The following is a 15,299-nucleotide window of genomic DNA, read 5'->3' on the forward strand; positions in this document are numbered from 1 at the left end:
TATGTATTCACGGTTTCTCTTTGTTCGTGTGTTCACTACACTGATTGTGCGTTGTCTCAGTACGCAGGGGACCCATTTAATTGTGCGCCACGGGAACATTTATTGTATGTTTATTATTATTGATTCCCGAAAATAAGTGCACTTCAGGACATTGCTGATTACTGAGGGGGGGGGGGGGGGGGGGGGGGGGGGGGGGGAGGGGGGGGGGGGGGGGGGTGGGGGGTGTACCATCCTCAATCTATCACTCCCGGCGAAGAAAATGAGAGGGCTTGCTGCTCCTCTCTTTGACCCTCCTCGCCGCTCTCCTAGTCCCACCTCATATTTGACTTTGTCTGCTGAAATTGGACACGATGCTTCCTACCAACCCAGAATCCCACCGCTTTACATTGGACCACATTCCAGACAGGCATAACCATGCTTGGCTGCCCTACATTCATCTGACTGGTGGGGATTTCACTGCCCGGTGTTCGAAGGTGGTGAGTTTGCTGTTACAACGGAAAGCATCTCGAAACTTTCGTACAATTCAAGCTTACCTAAACTGAAAGGAATGTCAGTTTTTCACACGTTTTCTGTCCAGCACCCGGCATCCGGACCACGAAGGGTTGTTTTTTTTGGACTTTTCCCCCCTTTGCTACCGCAGAAGAGATTCAAAACAGCGTTTGTCCGTCGCAACAGCGATTCTCTGTGGGCTATGTCTTCCAACTTCGCACTAGGAGGGCGGAAAAACTAATATTTGGGTTGTCTCCCTTTACTGTGACTCTAAAAACGAGGACTCTGATAATATATCCGGCAGATCAAAGAAATTTACAATATAGGACCAGTTAATCTTCGTATGTGTTGCTGCTCGCCCCTACAGAAAGGCGCCCGCCGGTCCCGTCCAATGTCACAGATGTCAACAGTTTGGACTTGCGTCGGATAATTGCGGTCAGCCTACTATGCGTGTGATGTGATGTGGAGGAACTGCATTCGTCCCGATCTTGTGAAAAAGTAACTGGCAAAAATGGGCATTGTTACAATACTATGGGGAAGCGCACAATTCTACTTATCGCGGTTGCCGTGTTTATCAACAAGAAAACGCCAGTTAGTTTGGGCTCATTACCGGCGAAATATCGTGACAGCAAATGACAGCATTATACTGGGCACGCTTAATACTGATCTCTCATTGGCTCCAGACATTCACATCAGGCCTCAGCTTCGATAATAATCACGACCAAACGAGTCTGCTCGCAACTGGATGACAGCCACCACGTCTACTGGGACGAACAACGCGGGTGAAGCCTCCTCCTCCTTATCGGGTTTTTTTTTTTTATAACTATATGTTTTTTTTTTTTAATTATTATTTTTTTTATATGTTTTTTTTAATTACGACTTCGAGCATGTGTTTCTGTTACGGCGTGTTCGTCGACAGCCCTGGAACCCGGCTAATCGAAAGACTGCTGTCCAGACTTGATCTGGTGCTGTTCGAGGGAGGGACCGACCATCTTACGAACCGCCGCCCGGCCTCACTAGTGCAAGACTACTGTATGCGATCAAAAGTGTCTCTTTAAAGGCTTACACCACGTTTCCGTTTCTGCTATCAGACCGCTGCCCACCTCCTTGGGAAATTATTGGGGAACAGATCAAAAATTACTGCTCTGCGCCAGAATGTCTCCAACCTGCTCATACCCACTCGCCATGTCTAGACAGTTTCGTCTCGTTACTTAGAGACTGCAGCTCATTCATAAATAAACGTCATGAACTAATTTATTTCCTTCATTACTATAACATTGACATTAACTTTGTTCAGGAAACCTACCTTTATCCTTGAAATTCCTTTAATATTAAAAATTATGTTGTAATTCGTACCGATAGGCCAATTCGAACCCTAGTGCTCTGCCATTTAGTAGAATGCTATTGTTGTTCATTGTCGAGTTTCACACCGACATGTCGCTCACCTAAACTTAGCGAAGTCACTAACGGTTACCGCTTCTGTCGGCGGACCTGAAAGTTTCTTATATCCTCAACTTTATAACACTCCTCGATCACGGATTACTTGATAAACTTGATCAGCTTCTTCCTCCTGGCTGGCATCTATATTAGCTGGTGATTTCAATAGTAAAAACTTGTTGATTGGGGCTGCAACCTGACAAACACCGCTGGTCTCCACTTTAGCTCATGTTTCGACAAGAATACGAGGTCTGTCCAAAAAGTATCCGACCGAGTGCCGACCAGTAGGCGGCCGCGACGTAAACGACCTGTACATCATGTACATGTTTCTGTTGCTGCTCCTGCTACTTCAACTCGTTTTTTAACAAAAATCAGTATCCAAATTCTGACATTCTTAATTTTGCCCTACATACCCATTCTTCCATACACACTCACTGTTGATACCATTGTTGATTGTTCTTCAGATCACATTACCGGTGATTCTTATCCTGAAGTCTTTCGGTAACTATCGTATACCACCTGGGAGATGTTTCCGAAAGTAGAATTCGTACCAATGTTGCATAATTATCTAGCGGGCCATCAAGTTCCCATTCATGATATTGCGTCCCCAGACGACCTTGTACAGTACGTGTCTTCTCTGCAAGCTTCTCTAGAGGCTGATGTTGTTCATCTCCACGTCGCCTGGCGGGGCCCTGTTCCTGATTATCCTTGGTGATTACCTGAATTCTTTTCAAGAATAAGTGCGACTGCGCCGTCGGCTCCAGAGGTAATGCCAACAACAATATAGGTTGCCTGGGAGACAGAGCCGCGCGTATCAACGCCAGTTTGATAAAGTCCAACAGCTTCAACAAGAACATTGTGAAGAGCAATGGAAGGACTCCCTGGAAACCCTCAAAGCTGTGGGGACCATTCTCATTCCTATAGCGTACTGGCGTACACACTGTAGTCTGAGAAGCCAGTGCACTGCCCCCTTTATTGGTATACAAGGTCTGGTTAATCTCAATCAAGATAAAGCTAAAGCCGTTGCGGACGCAACAGAACAGAAATTTTCACCGAATCCTGGCGTTGAAGACTCAGTCCACTTTCCATCGAGAGGCGTCTGATGACGAAGATGTCGCGGACTTGCACCTGTTATTCATGGTGAAATTGCCACCTCATCTCCAGACTGTCGTGACCTTCAGAAAATTTTGGTTCTGCAGCCCTTCAACGATTCCCAGAATGGGCATTGCATTGGTTCACTGCGATCATTGAACGGTTTTCTATTGAATAAAAGGTTTTTTAGACATTTTCGATATTTAAATGTAACAACATTAGAAAAAATCTGAGGATAGGAATCTTCTTCAGTTGTCAATAATCCGTTTTTAAAGGGATTATTACAAGGACACCGAAAAATCAAAACCAATAAATATATGCCATTGATATCACCCAAATAAAATGTACGAGAAAAAATCTAATTTCTCGTAATTTCTCGTATAAGTCAAAAAACGTTTCAAGCATATATCTGAGGGTAAGAATGAATACCATCCGAGTCTCTGCACAAACTAAGGCGTACTAAACAGCTCGCATCCGTACCCCACAGTGGAGGAGGTTGAGACAACTGGGGGAAATCAGTATGGCAACCTCCTTTGTGGCAATGCGGCACGTTTCATGTGAATCAAAAAGGAACAAGACGGTCATAGTGGGAGTTTGCTTAGTTAGTAGTACCGTGTCTGTCTGTACGTGTATTTTTAGATTTTATTTGTCATTTCAGAACCAGTAAAATTAAATTTTAAATTTTACAAAATTATTGTTCTGGTAGTCGGGAAATCAAGAAAGAAAACTAATAATGTATTTTATATCATGTTTTTAAAGATGAGGAAACGGTTAAACTTTTAAGAACTTAACTCCCATAAAGACCAAAAAGTGTATTTTAGAATTGCTAAATTACAAACATTTTGACACTGATATCATACAATTTGGTCCGTAAATAATGTTTAGATATAAGAGTTTTGGACTGACGCAGTTCACGATTGAAGGGATACCGTAACATGTAAAGAAATTAGATTTGCCCCGCATTAAATCAGCCTTAGAATTAGTCCCCGCTCCACGTTGTAAAGGATCAACTGTTGATTTTAACAAAGAAATCTTTCTGTAAATTAAGTTGGTCTGGGATTGTCTTGTATCAAAACATTTATGTTTTCAAACAAAATAAATGTATGAATGAGAAGTAGTTCTACAGCCTAATTCTTCGCATTGGGCTCAATTGCTCTATAGTGCTTTGTGACTATTTAAGTCTCCTAACTCCGCAGATAATTCTTGTAGTGTATTTTTTTTAACTAAATGTATGAATGAGAAGTAGTTCTACAGCCTATTCTTCGCATTGGGCTCATTGCTGCTACAGTGCTTTGTGACTATTTAAGTCTCCTAACTCCGCAGATAATTCTTGTAGTTTATTTTTTAACTAAATGTTTCTATACAAAAAGTGACCAAATCTACTTTTATGATGAAAGCTTTATAAAAATTTAACATATACTTTTCATAAGAATTGACATTTAAATTTAGGCTAAAATGTAGTTGAGGTTACTACAGGAGCAACGACGTAACGGTTCCAGGACACTTAAATTTTTATAGAACGGCGTGCTCGTGGTAGAGTTTGAATCACTGAAAATAGCTGTAATTATGCATGAAAAGTGTCTGTCACATATTTTGGCCAAATTTAGTAAATTAACATTGCTTTGATGTAATGGGGATGGAATGAAGTAATTGATACCAAGTAACTCAATAACTAAATGATAAAAGTACATTGTGTCGTGTCAAGGGCGTGCGTGGTACCACTCTTCAACGGATGAAGCAGTTTAATGACGGGATGTTGATGATAAGTAAATATGGATTTTATCATTTGTCACTCTCAAAAAAATAAAAATAAGAAGCCATCATGATGCTATTATACTTGAAATATGAGATCTTTTTCGTTTATTTATTATAATTAATGCCTCAATACTAGACTTGTAATTAACGTATTACTTAGTACTAATTAATTTCATCAACAATGAAATATTGTATATTATTTATAAACGGTTGTAAGAAAAATATGAAGTTACATGTATTCTCATTTTAAAAAACACTCTCGATTTTTTTATCAAGGGGTACATATTTTAATGTACAAAAATGTAAATATTTTACTAAAAAACTATTTGATTAAATTTTAAAAGTAAATATATTATATTTCTTTAATTTTGTACAATCTAGCTTAATTTATTTGGAATTCTCGTTTAAAAGTAGTAGGGTATTTTTTAAATATTTAAAACATGTGGTAATCATATAGAAGACTTGGGTGCAACTACCCACCTTGTGGACATGTCCCATTTAGTTAACATGCATTTTGTTGTCTTTCTCCCCAGAATGATTATCAGACCTCACAAGGCACATTAATTCTTGTTAGCTTTCAATCTTTCCATAAGACATATTGTTAATATTTTTAATTGGTGGTTGAATTATCTAAAAAATATGGTGTTAATTAACCTTTCTTCTTTGGCCTTCTCTAGAGTATGCGATTTGTGTTGTAAAATATTCTTGATTCTGTGCTGTGACATCGTTTGGCTTCATTCTCATTGAAATGGTTATACGTGTATTCTTGGTTTCTTTACGTATAACATATTTCTGTTGTCAAATTCTTTATCTTTAGTGACATCGTTGCCACATTTTTAGTGATTATAGTTTTTAGGTTTGTTTAACCTAAGGGTGTTATGACATACTGAGGAAGAGGATACGTTTAAATCCTTGAACATATAACGATGTCTAATTTCCGGAATCCTATTGTCCTTTTAAATCAACATCGGCATTGAAAAACCTTTTACTCAATTTGTTTATTACGGAGTATTAGGTATAAAAAATTCCATATCTCCAAAAACTGTTTCAAATTAATTAAATACCGTTTTCATAATATGAATTTTAATTTTAAAGTCTTTTTTAAGTTATACAGTGTGAGTTATAAGTATAGGTAGACACTCTTGTTCAGCTGTTGATGGATAAAGATAGAGCGATGGAACTCTGGGACACCTCTCTAGCAAATAGAAATAAACTTTTTAGTCACTGTTACAAATCTTTGCCCATTTCACCAAAATGGAATTGGGGGGGGGGGCAGGACAAAAATGTTTAAATGTAGAGTTTTAGTTATGTAAAATTAACATACAACATGTAAATAACCCTCGTACTTGTTTACACCCCAGTTTATCAAAACCCTGAAAGGTATAGTTAGTATTTTCCGTTAGGATCTCCTGGTTGACCTGTAACCTAATCTCACAACAAAACCTAGCATTAATGGTTTGTAAACAATAATGTTTTGGCCCATCAAGAGTAAATTAACACTTATTAAATCTTTTTGAAATAGAAACCATGATGGATAAGTTTAAAAATATTTACTAACAATTTACCAAATTTACCCAAAATTAACACTTTATATTATGCTTTTGATAGTCATGTCGGTTTTTATTCTAAATCAGTAATTCATATTTTATTACATGAATGACGTGTTTGTTTAACTTTAAAATATATTACCACAGAGACATAAGGCAGAAAGTGACTACTCTCAATTCCCTTGCATAAAAAGTTAATTATACTAAAAATGTTATCAATTCACTAAGACATCAAAATTATATTTTTAGGTAGAATTTAAAATTTTAGAAATTATTCTCATAACATATGGTTTTCTTTGAATAAATATCTGATGTGAGACACTAAACTGTGGAGAACATATATTTTATTTACCGTTAAGGAGAAAGTTTTGGTTCACAATTATCGGCTATACAAAATAATATGTCATTATTAACACTTTTTAAATCATATTTCTTACAGCCATAACAACAATAGCATAATCTATTTATGATTTTTGACGGCTTACCAAGGAAACTCAGACTCCAAAAACTAATTGTTAAGGCGATTAACTTAAATCATTAAACTTATTTACCATAATTTTGTGAACTTTTTTAGCCGAAAATGTAACTCCTTATTCTTTGTAAATCTACTGAAAGCCAGAAAAAGATTCTTCCTCGCCAGTTTCACAGACTTAATAAATCTCGTTAGAATGAAAAGTTTCATATCGAAAAAAATAATGGTGAACGCAGTTTCACTAACAATGATGTTTTTGCTTCATTAATCAAACGAAACTTAATTATGCTGCCTGTTCTTTCCCCTGGAAACGTTCCTAATCGAGTTACAGCTTCCATTTCCAGCACAGAACCAGACGTAACGGACCATTTCGTCTTCAAATTTTATGTTATAAAAAGGGATAGTATTATTTAATTTGACGATTGCTTCTTCCATCATTCACATTACGATGACCCCAACTTTTTAGACTCTCTTCTCCATATTACTACATCTATATTAAAAACTAAGATAAATGTTGACTATAAATATTTCGAATATAACCAAAAACGTATCTATCTTCACTCTTCAGTAAAGGTCGTTGCTGGAGGTTATCACCATATTATTTTTTTATTATTTAAGTTACCGTTATGCAAATAACATTTGAATATCAAATAATACAACCTTAGCCAAGATTGCAGAAAAGCCTATATCTGACATTATCCGCTCTACTGTTAAATTCGAACTTTCAAACAGCCTTTATGAAATATTTTAAATTTTTAGTACAGATTTGTTGTTGAACTTAATTTACAAAATTCAATTAATTTTCTCTTAAATTGGTTTTTAACAGAGACAAAAATATATTATTTTTTTACTAAAATTTACAACATACATATCACATCATTAATGTGCATGACAATAGAAGACCTCATTTTTAAATATTTACTCAGATCGCGCTTGCATAGAAACCTTAGTGTAATAAAGGTAATATTCTGCTTGACAGACTTTCATGTTGTAGTACTGTGCTAGCTGACGGAGAATAAACAAAAAGAGATAAGATCACTGGTTACTTTATCTCTAAGAGCGTTACAGGAATCCGATGTGTTGGACCATTACTCTTTCTTGTCATGGTAAATAATATACAGTAACTTGTAACACCGACTCTGATGTAATTTGTTATGCTGATGACACCATTCTGATTGATGATAATACTGATGATTTGGTCATATCGATGCAGAACTCACTTGACTGTCTCGAGTTGGTTACGAGTAAACCTTTTTATGCTTATAACATAAATAAAATAAAGAAATTTATATTTGGCTTGAGTAATTTAAATATTTTTAAACGATAATGTGTTAACTCTTACTGGGCATAACTCTAGATAGTATGTTAGTTTGGCATGAGTATGTAACATATTTTAAGTAGTAAGCTATCTAGAGTAATATATTTCTTGAGAAAACTAAGAGACTGCGTCCCTATGAATATGTTAAGTCAGCATCATTTTGCATTTTTTCATAGGCCTAATCCCAATATGGGCTCAGTCTATAGGCAGAGGCAGTTCATGGTGGTAAATAGTTTTTAACACTTAAAGAAAAGTTTAATCATATGTAAATTTAACTCAAGAACTAGCTGTAGACCATTTTTTAATGACCCAGAATATCATGACTGTGGTTAATCTGTATGTATATTTTTAATGTCATTATAATTAAACTATTAAGGAAAATTATGAGAGCTTAATATTTAAGAAGCTGATTTCCGTTAGATATAATACTAGGAATTGAAGTCTTATTTGATATTCCATACAAAAGGATCACACTTAATCTAAATCTAATCTGCATCACCAAATTGTTATATTTTTTTAAATAAACTTCCAGGCTAAGCTCGGACTTTGAAGACATCAAACTTTAAAAACAAACTGACTGGCTTTCTTATTGGCAAACCCATTCTACAATCTAAACTTTTCTTGCCTTATCTCAGAGTGACTTTAGCCCTTACTTCTAAGGCAATGGAGTGAATTTCTTTTAGTATTTATTAATCTTGCTTGGTTGTTACATAGTATTTAGTTTTTTATCTATGTTTGTTTTTTTTAGCGTCTTCTGACCTATTACATGTATGTTACTTGTTAAACGGTTAATAAAGTTGTCTATTGTCAAATTCTAAGCGCGGAAAGGGTTACCTAATTTAAAGTCGTTATAAAATAGATGTGTAGGAATAGTTTTATAAATCACTAGATCGTAAGATTTTACCCATATATGAGCAATTCTGGTTCAAATGAATTAAATTTGAAATGCCGATGTGTAGTTTGTCTTGTAGCCACAATCAAGAAAATCTGTAAAATGTCCATGTTTATCGTCCATTGTACACGTACATACACTTTATTACAAATTGATCTAACACTAAAGTTTTAAGTTCAACCAGAAATGTATTTTAGAGACAAAATATACATCATAACTTAGCGCCTTCAAATAGTGTTTGGCTATTTAATATACGTAAACCGTCTCGTAATTGCAGATATATATCAAAATGCTCCAGTTTAAACTCATATTAGGCTGTCCCTGTCCCATAGCAATATTACGTCGAGCAGTATAACGTTAGTCTTGTAAACAAAACAATAATCTTGGAATAAACTAACCCCGTTACTGACAATGTAATAGTCTTCTTGCACACATGCACAGTCTCAAACTGTTAGTACTGTGTCCACTTATGGCTTTCATGACGCTTTATGTGAATTGAAGTAATAGTGTTTGGAATCGAATTGCCCTAATAAGAAAACCCACAGGAATATTATATTTGAATTCATTTTTACCCATAGAGGGGACTGTTAATGACACTGAAGTTGTGCTTGTATAGAAACCTTATGCCATGATTACAATATGGAACATGCCGTGTCTTTACTTGATATCAGTTGTATTAAGGCATACAGTAGTTAGTAGATGTTCCACTGGTGAAGGATGCTGTCAGCCCGACACAGACTGTTAAAGAGGTGACGACCTGTGTGTGTCCTTACGTTCAGATAGTGTCCCTGTAGATTTGACTGTCTGTGGATAGCAGAATTCTTAGTGAGGTCAATAATGAGCATCTGAATGAGCTGAAGGAGGCAACAGAAGCTATACAGCTCTGACGTTTATCTTATATGAAGGATTAAAAGTAATTAACCAGATGTCACTATAGTGTGTACTCTCATTATACATCTCGTTTTATCTATTTATGTTACTGGCAATATATAAACTACATTAATGCAATAATGTTGTTTTATCACTTAGTGATGTGATTAATATTTTTTATTGCCCTCCCGTAACCTCAAACTTTTGTATTTAAGGGTTTAGAGCAATATGCCTCTGTTTGTGTCTGTTGTGCCTCTGCATCATACTTTTACCTATAAAGTAGTAAAATTTAAGAATATATAAATTTTGTTTTTATTTTTGTTTTTGTTTTTGTCACTCGAAATAGAACTCTGTGTTTCTAATCTATTCTTGTACTTCGAAACATATTGTTCAATAGACATTTTATATTCATTGCCTGTCTTTTATAGAACAAATTCTCTAACACCGGAAAAAGAGCACTTAATTCAAAAGTTGACGGTCAAATGGACAGTTTTTAAGGGAAATTTAAAATGTTACTATGAATGGTTTATTGTTATGTATCACTAGACCTACGTTTGCAATTTAAGTTTTCTAGATTCGAATTTGTAGACCTTCACTTACAGGAACGGTTTTTTAAATTGTGTGAGATTTTATTGGTTAGCCTATACTAACAATAGCTATTAATATATTATTTACTAGATAAGTAGGTTATTTAGTGGCCGTATCTCACACCCATCTCCTTACAGTAGTCTGGGACACTCTTTATATCCGAGTGGTTTAGTATATGTATCAGACTTTGTTGTGTTTAAGTACAATATTATGATAATCATATTTTTGTAGTACTGGTTAATATAACAGTCACTCTTACAAATAAATAAGAGTATTTATACTGACATTTTAAATTTACGATATGAAAAATTATAGGTGGAAGAGCAGACATTGCAGGTCCTAACTCGCTATTTGATGTTTAATTTTGATTTGTTTATCCTACTTACTGTAAAAAACAAAATTAACAACTTATTGAATTGAATGTCCTTATAACATCCATTTTTATTATTAAATTTACTGTATAAAACGAAATAATTTCATGTTATTAAATATAACACTTTATAAAAAAAGTATTTAATTAATGTTGTATACGTTGAATACACAATAATTTTAAACTCAGTCACACAGTTTTAACTGACAGAACTATTACTCACAACGATAATTGGGAAACTAGGTTAAGAGGTTACAAAGGACAGTTATTGATAATGAACAAAGTTTAATCAAGGGCACACCAACAGCAAGAGGTATAATTGTTGTTGTAGCTCAGAACTGGGACATTGTTAATGGCATATGTAGAGTACACGTGACTATACTGCTGCTTTTAACAATCCTGTATACTCACTAATTTATAGAGCGTGTTAAAATAATGGAATAGTTCATAGTTAATATTCCAGAAGCCATGAATGAATAAATATTTATACAAATTTGTTTACAAACAATGTATTATTGGTTTTTTAATAGTTTTGTACAAAAACATTTACTAAACTTTAAATTGATTTTATTCGTGATTTCACAGTTCAAATTTTGTGAATAAAAACTACTATATTACGATGTATTTAATAATGGATAATTTAATACTAATAATAGTTGTTGTGGCTTTTGAAGACTAGCATTTTTAGGCTTACACCTCACCTCACTATTGTATGGTAAAAATAATTAGTGGTAAATCGTACCACATGTCTTAAAATTAGCTTTGTCAGAAAAGCTACAGAATTGTGTTGTTTTTTGCTAGAATGAGGTGTATACTTAAATCAATTTTTACTATTTAAAATTCAAATTTTACATTTTACAAAATTATTTATAATTAAACTATTCAACAATCGCGTGATTAATCGTGAAATGTATATATTTATAGTCCCGTGTACAGATTATCAAAGTTGAGTAACAATGTGAGGAAGTCAAATAATAAATCTTGATTTATTTGAAGGGCTGCCGGCTGGCGGACTTCCAGTTTTAACCTCGTAGCGCAATGATGTAAGAACAATATTACTGATATGTGGAAGTCGTTTTATATTATCATGTATAATGTGTTTGTTATAGCACACTATATTATTCAAAAAAGCACTGAAATTATTTTTCTTTTACTTATAATAATTTTAAAATCATAGATATTATTGTATGGTATGTTCAATGTTAGTTCATAAAATAAATTAATAAAATAATGAATCATGTACACTCAAAAGTGTAGTTACTAAGAATGTACAAAATTATGTTATGTATTTTAATTACTTTTTTACTGTACAGAGTACAACACCAAACTTTAAAGACTATTTGTAAAATGATAACTTAAATTAAGTTAAACATGCTTTTATAAAAGATGGAGCGTATTCAAGAGAGGGATATCAAGCCCTCTCTACCACTCAAACAAATAACCAGATATTTACCATAATTTGCTTAAAACTGATCTGCAGAACCAAATTTAGATTCTCTTGCCATTGCCTTGCAGTAAACATTAAGTTGTTTGATGGCCACTTCAACTCTCAAAGCTGCACTGCAGTACTCAGACAGTGCAGTTGTCTACCTCAGCCCATTTGATTCTGTATCTATGTCAGTTGAACTTTTTTACAATTCTGATAACTCTAATACAAATATTTCTATTAGAGTCAATTTGGTATCCATACGTTTATGACTTCAGAACGAAGATGCATAAAATGTTTTATTTAATTGCAATGCACTTTTACGTAAAACCGCCAACACAATTAACTAAATTGCTTGATTTAAATAGATTTTTACGTGTCAATTAAAAGTACTGAAAGTAAAAGGTTAACATTTATGTCATAAACTTATTACGTATAATAATATATTAATATACATGTATAAAGGCACAATGTTTAAGAAATACCAACGTAAAAATCGTACTATTTTAACAAAAGTTTAAATACACGTCATGTAAGTTTAGTTAACGGATAAAACAGTTCTTCAGAAAGAATCAACTAAATACGAACATCTTAAATGAGAAATACTGCCTAAAAACTAGTATTAATTGTTGGGTGGTGAAGAAACAAAGTCCTATTAAATTTGTTCTTGTTTTATTCACATGCTGAGGTCAATATGATTCTAATAACCTCAATCCTCCTGAATTACACTAATAATATCGTAAATATGAAAAAAGAGCGGATTTTAAATTTCCTTTTATAAATTAGTTATGAAAAGAAAGCAATTTTCCTTCTTCCAAAAAGTGCTACAATGTTACCAGCTCGCAGCCGTTAAAAATCAATTTGTTGGGTCTTTCTTATTCCCATGAAGTCGTTTCTTACCCTATTTTGTAATACGTTTAACCTAATACATAACATTATATTTTTGTTAAAACACTTTTGCAGTTTACCAAAAGAGAAATTAAATTTAAGTTGTCGGAATTACAAATGTTTTATCACATAATATGGCAACTTGGCTGATAACCTGTTATATCCTCTGTCAAATCATCCATCATCCATAAGTTTTTAAACAAAGTATCTAGGATAGTTGACCACATATTTGTATCATACGTTTCTATGATAGTTCTAATGTACTTGGCAGTTAATACGTGAGTTACAATAATATTGGTAAAACTCGTATACGTTGCATGTAAATAGATTTAACATGGCGACTTTCATTATCTTTGGCTCAGTAGCTGACACTGATGGAACTAATATTTATGTGTTAGATGGTTGTTTAAAGGCTCACCACTAAAAATATGGCGTATAAAATAAATTATAATTTGGTATTCTTAAATCTTTCCCTATCTCCTCACTAATCAGCTCAGTTGACCATTTTTTAAATTAAAATTCCTGTACCAATGAATTTTAAAATTTAGGTTATGTGATGATTTATACAATAAAAATTGACCTCCAGGACTAGAATACTATTATACTATGTGATACATACATGTAAAATACTATGTGATACGAATTAATATTTCAAATATACGAACAGATAATGGGCCATGTCATTGTTTTTGCAATTATCTGTGTTACACCTAACGTGTGTTTGTAATGATTTATTTTACTCCACACTAATATTAGTCCTACTTTATTTAAAACCGTACGAGTATTGGCTCTAAATACGAGTATATTTACGGAAAGTAACCCGGAAATAATTTAAACGATTTCTAATAGAAACTAAGAGAAAATTTAAATATCAGTTTTAGTGCCATTTAATCATAGTAATGATCCTATTCGCCTAAGCCCGGAAGGCTCTACAGCAATAGTTATAGATTGTTACGAAAATGATAACATATTTTCAAAGTATTTAAACTGATCTGATTAACTCTTTTGATGCAATGATGGCTCTAACAGATGAAAGAATCAGAAAAATAACCTCTGATTTTTATCGTATTCTTCTTGTTACAAACATTTATAAGTCTACTGGTTATAAATAGGCCAAGTTGTAAGGATATTTATGACTTAAGTTTCGTAATCTTTATATATGAAAATAAAATGGCGTATGTTAGTCTCACTAAAATTCAAGAACGGCTGGACCGATTTGGCTTATTTTATTTTTAAATGTTTATAGAAACGTTAAAGGTTTAAAAGGTGAGAATTGGATCATTGGAAAAGTTTCTCAGAATATTTAATAATCTTGAAATATAATTATAATATTTACGAAACGCTATATAAAGTTACCTGATTTTAAACAGCCGTTGACACTTTCAGTAAAACAAAGTAATAGAATTAGTTTACATTTCAATTTTAGAACATATTGATTAAATATACAGTGCTTTATCAGTATTGTTTACAAAGAAATAGTTAATATCTAATTTTTATTTTAGATTGCACCAGAGGCTAATAAACCAATTAAAGCGTTGAAAATAGTAATTAAACGGTGTTCTAAAACCCATCTTTATGAACAAAGCTGTGGATATTTTGCACATAAGGTTATAGAAACTTGTTGCCTCCCTTAACAATTTTACTATAGTTAAGGAAAAAACAATGGGATGGCTAATTTTTCCCATTATATCAGAAGCAGAATACCAGCGACGTAAGTAGATAGATTTTGACTAAAGTAGTCTTTATGCGCAGTTATTTCTTGATCGCGGTTAAAATCAAAAATATTTTTAGCACCAGAAACATCGCACACCACAAATAAACGCTTTTAAATCTAAGTTGGATTCCATAACCCACATGTATGGTTATTTTCTTGGTTAGTGCAATAATATAAACTAAGCTGTGGAATTGTAAATAAATTAGAGGATAAATGAATTTAATCGGTCGTTTCTGACTCTTTTGGACCGCAGTAACTTTCCAGTCGCTGCATGTGCAAGTTATATAATTTTCTTTATCGCGACAAAAAACAAACTATCACTATGACACTTGAAAAGTCTTAGACAGGAGTTTTTTGGTATATTTCTTGATAAGAGCACAAGTAAAACTCAGCTACTGCACTTGAAATTACTTTAAATAGAAAATTTATCTAAACAGAAGG

This window comes from Homalodisca vitripennis, chromosome 1 (assembly GCF_021130785.1).
Source record: "Homalodisca vitripennis isolate AUS2020 chromosome 1, UT_GWSS_2.1, whole genome shotgun sequence".
Taxonomy (NCBI): domain Eukaryota; kingdom Metazoa; phylum Arthropoda; class Insecta; order Hemiptera; family Cicadellidae; genus Homalodisca; species Homalodisca vitripennis.